Here is a 5082-nt window from a genome sequence, read left to right as displayed (position 1 = left end):
AAATAAATAAATAAAGACTATGGACTTCATCATTGTTGTTGAACTTTCGGTTCTAAACTCAAATGAGCCAAAGAGGCAAAGCGTTAATGGCAAAGTGTTGAATGCTTAAACCAAGGAGAATCAAGAGCTTGTAATTCAGCTGTCCCAGGGATGTGTTGCACACCTTGAAGCAGGGTTGGCTTTACAGAAAAAATATAGCCAGGAACTTAAATGCAGTCAGAATGAACTGAATGTCTTCATCATTCAACTTGATAGAAGTAGAAGGTATGCTGAGCACCGTTCTAGTTCTTCAGCAGCAACTGAAAGAGATATGCTGGTAGTTGGCTCAGTACCAACAGTCACAGTCTCACACTCCAGCCCCAAGTACCAGCAGGACTACATCTTCTGAGCCTGTATGACAGGCAGAGGCCACAGGTAAAGACTCCAGTTGGCTGGCCAATGGACCAAGTAATGGCAGTTCCTCCTAGAAGAGGACATCTGGGTCCAGATTTCACAGGAAGAGAGACATAGCCAGAAATGACTTCCCTTTTTCTCCAGGGAATGGTAATAAAGCTTCCAACAGCTCAGAGGAGAGAACTGGCAGAGGAAGTAGTAGTTATGCAAACCAACTCAGTGCAGGGTATGAAAGTGTAGACTTTTCACTGGTAATGAAAACTCTCACACACCACTCAAATGACACAGACTCTAATCATGACCCTCAAGAGGAGAAAACAGTGAATGGGAAAGGTAACTGAACTGTGGGTTCCTGCCATGTTCAGAATGGCTTGGACTCAAGTGTAAATGTGCAGGGTTCAGTTTTGTAATATTTTTTCCAACAAATTTTCATACAGTGCCATTTAATTTGGGGGAGATTCTGTTCAGGAAATAAACACATACTTTTGTCACAATTTACCTTTTTTTGTGGGTGTTTTTTTTTTTTTTTTCTTTGTTTCAATACCTCTGTCACTTTGGAAATTTTAAGTTAATTACTTTGTTGTTAAAAGGACATTTTGTGTAGTGTCACGTTACTGTTACATGAGTTAATGTATAGTTATAAATGGACATCTTTCTTTAAAGCATAACACAATTATCTCTGCAGAAATCTGTGTCTATCTTAGGACCTGTGCTATGTACAGGCATTCTTACCCATGCTCGAGTTAGCTGTTAGAGTAGATATAGTTTTATGACTGCCAAGTTTGCCCAGTACAGTAGTTTTATCATAAAAGTTGGACTTGCTGATAGAGTCCTATAGTAGTTTAAGGGTTAGATACAGTTTTTCCCATCATACATCTGTGCCTTTTCTCTTTAGGTGACTGAATGTTTAAGAAATTTATGTGTATAGTTACTCAGTTTTTATTAACTGTTGTATCCTGTTAATGCATATTGCTCTGTGACTCCAATATATCTTACCTATACTGACCAAACCTAAATAAAAATTTGTATTGTAAAGAAGAAAGGAAGGAAGGAAGGAAGGAAGGAAGAAGGAAGGAAGGAAGGAAGGAAGGAAGGAAGGAAGGAAGGAAGGAAGGAAGGAAGGAAGGGAAGAAAGGAAGAAAGAAATCCAATATAGGGAACAATTAATTTTATTACTTGGTTGGATAGTAACTGATTTTGATGGATGAATGTGATAATAACCTATTTGTGAATAGTCTTTGCAAATAGAATTAATACTTATGAGATTCCAAAGAGGAAAAATAAATTAACTACTACATTCACAATTGAGGGACATTATTCACACATATTCAAGACAAAAATTTCATTCTTAATCAAAATTTTAGCCTTCCTTTTACTCAAAATCTATCAATTGTTGAATATATTTTAAATAGAATTTTAAAATGAAACATCTTACTGACTAAAGAAATACCAATTTTAAAGAATTTCTTTCAAAACTCTGAGTTTTTAAAATATAGATTTACTTAACATTTTCATTAGTTGTTATTTTACCATGCAGCCAGAAGTATTTTCTACTCTGTGTGAATGTGGGGTGGGGGTGGGGGTGGGAGGTCCAGGCTTAGTTATAAAAAAATTAGTCCAGAGGTACCTGGCTGGCTTAGTTGGTAGAGCATGCAACTCTTGATCTCAGGGTCATGGGTTTGAGCCCCATTTTGGGCATGGAGCCTACCTAAAATGTCAAAAAAATATATAGTCCAAAACTCAAATGAAAGAAGTAATGAGAGAAGGTTGAGAGAAATTATGAATTAAAATAGTATTTAAATATACATTAAATCTACTGAATAGAAAAAAAACTTTCCATCTAGTTGTTATCATTAAAGAAAAAGATTTTTTTAATGGTGATGTAATTGACCTAAAACATTATATTAGTTTCGGGTGTACAATATAATGTTTTAATATTTGGAAATATTGCAAAATGATCATCATAATAGGTCTAGTTAACATCCATTGCCATACATAGCGTTTTTTTATGACGAGAACTTTTAAGATCTACTCTTTTAGCAACTTTCAAATACACAGTATAACTAGAGTCACAATGCTGTACATAACATCACCATGACTTACTTATTTTATAAGTAGAGAATCAAATTTCTATACCAGAAAACATGAATAAGTGAAAACTGAGATTTTTTAAATAACTGAATTTTCAAAACAATTAAGAAACTTGAGATATCAGGTCAGGAACAAGGCAGGGATGTCCACTCTCACCATTGCTACTTAACATAGTACTGGAAGTTCTAGCCTCAGCAATCAGACAATAAAAAGAAGTAAAAGGCATCCAAATCATCAAAGAAAAAGTCAAAATTCCACTCTTTGGAGACAACATGATACTCTGTAGAAAACCTGAAAGACTCCACCAAAAAATTGCTGGAACTGATTCACAAACTCAGCAAAGTTACAGGATACAAAAATCATAATCTGTTGCATTTCTGTACACCAATAATGAAGCAGCAGAAAGAGAAGTCAAGGGGAATTGATCCTTTTTACAACTGCACCAAAAAAACATAAGATACCTAGGAATAAACCTAACCAAACAGTTAAAAGATCTGTATGCTGAAAACTACAGGACACTTAAGAAATAAATTGAAGAAGACACAAAGAAATGGAAAAACATTCCATGCTCGTGGATTAGAAAAATAAATATTGTTAAAATGTTTATAGTACCCAAAGTAGTCCGCAGATTCAGTGCCATCCTGATTAAAGTAATAGGAGCACTTTTGCAGAGCTAGAATAATCTTAAAATTGTATGGAACCACAAAAGACCCCCAATAGTCAAAGTAATGTTGAAAAAGAAAAGCAAAGTGGGAAGCATCACAATCCTTGACTTCAAGTTATATTATGAAGCTGTAATGATCAAGACAGTATGGTACTGGCACAAAAATAGACACATAGATCAATGGAACAGAATAGAGAACCCAGAAATGGACCCACCACTGTTCAGTCAAACTTTTCAGAAGCATAATCTTTGACAAAGCTGGAAAGACTATCCAATGAGTCTCTTCAACAAATGGGGCTGGGAGAACTGTATGGCTACATGCAAAAGAATGAAACTGGATCACTTTCTTTTGCCCTACATAAAAATAAATTCAAAATGGATGAAAGACCTAAATATGAGACAAAAACATCAAAATCCTAGGGGGAACATTGGTAGCATCCTCTGTGACCCCCGACTATGGCAACTCCTTACTAGACAAGTCTCCTGAAGCAAAGGAAACAGAAGCACAAATGAACTATTGGGACTTCATAAAGATAAAAAAACTTCTGCACAGTGAAGGAAACAATCAACAAAATTAAAAGGTGACCAACAGAATGAGAGAAGATATTTGCAAATGACCTATCTACTAAAAGGTCAGTATCCAAAATCTATAAAGAACTTATCAAAGTCCATCAACAGATGAATGGATAAAGAAGATGTGGTATATATATATACACATACAATGGAATATTATGCAGCCATCAAAAGGAACGAAATCTTGCCATTTGCAACGATGTGGATGGAACTGGAGGGTATTATGCTGAGCGAAATAAGTCAATCAGAGAAAGACATGTATCATATGATCTCACTGATATGAGGAATTCTTAATCTCAGGAAACAAACTGAGGGTTGCTGGTGTGGTGGGTGGGAGGGATGGGGTGGCTGGGTGATAGACATTGGGGAGGGTATGTGCTATGGAGAGTGTTGTGAATTGTGTACGACTGTTGAATCACAGACCTGTACCTCTGAAACAAATAATACATTATATGTTTAAAAAAAAAAAAAAAAAAAAAAAAGAAAAAAAAGCAGGAAGGGAAAAATGAAGGGGGGGAAATCAGAGGGGGAGATGAACCATGAGAGACTATGGACTCTGAGAAACAAACTGAGGGTTCTAGAGGGGAGGGGGTTGGGGGGATGGGTTAGCCTGGTGATGGGTATTAAAGAGGGCACATACTGAATGGAGCAATGAATCATGGAACACTACATCAAAAACTAATGATGTAATGTATGGTGATTAGCATAACGATAAAATTTTTAAAAAAGAACTTATCAAATCTAATATACTGTAGGACAAAACTGCCCCACACCATCATGCATACACCCCCACTGAGTACTCTTATTATCCTCCCTTCTTTCTATATTGACATAATTGTCTGAAAATAATCAACAATGCCTATATTGCTTGATGCCATTCTTTTTCTTTTCACCATGTGATGTTTGATAATCATCAGGATACTCTGCAAGGTTAGAGTTATCTCCCATCTTCCTTGGGGATTTTCCAGCAGCAGCCTTCTCTCATGATAGCTGGTTACATCTGTATTGCTCTATGCAATCAGTAGAATTGCATCCAAAATATGTATCTCAAACTTTTCAGAAGCATGAGAGAACCGAACGCTGTATTGGATTGTGCTCTGGTAAAACCTGTGTTTTCTACTAAAGACTAAACATGGAAATGAATCAGTCAGCCAAACATGAAAGTCTATTTGCCACATGACTATTATTAAATGTTTCTCAGAATATCTCAGTATATCTTCCTGGGATCCTGTGTTTTTCTATAATCAAAATTATTTTTTATCTATTTCAGGTGGTCAGCCACACCCAGCACATAGAACAATGCATTCATTGCCAAACTCACTGCATTTAATGAATTTTTTTTTTAAGATTTTATTTATTTA

The sequence above is a fragment of the Mirounga leonina genome, unplaced genomic scaffold, assembly GCF_011800145.1.
Source record: "Mirounga leonina isolate KUSES-001 unplaced genomic scaffold, KU_Mleo_1.0 Mir_82, whole genome shotgun sequence".
In the NCBI taxonomy this organism is placed as follows: domain Eukaryota; kingdom Metazoa; phylum Chordata; class Mammalia; order Carnivora; family Phocidae; genus Mirounga; species Mirounga leonina.
Note: the sequence above shows the minus strand (reverse complement) of the source record.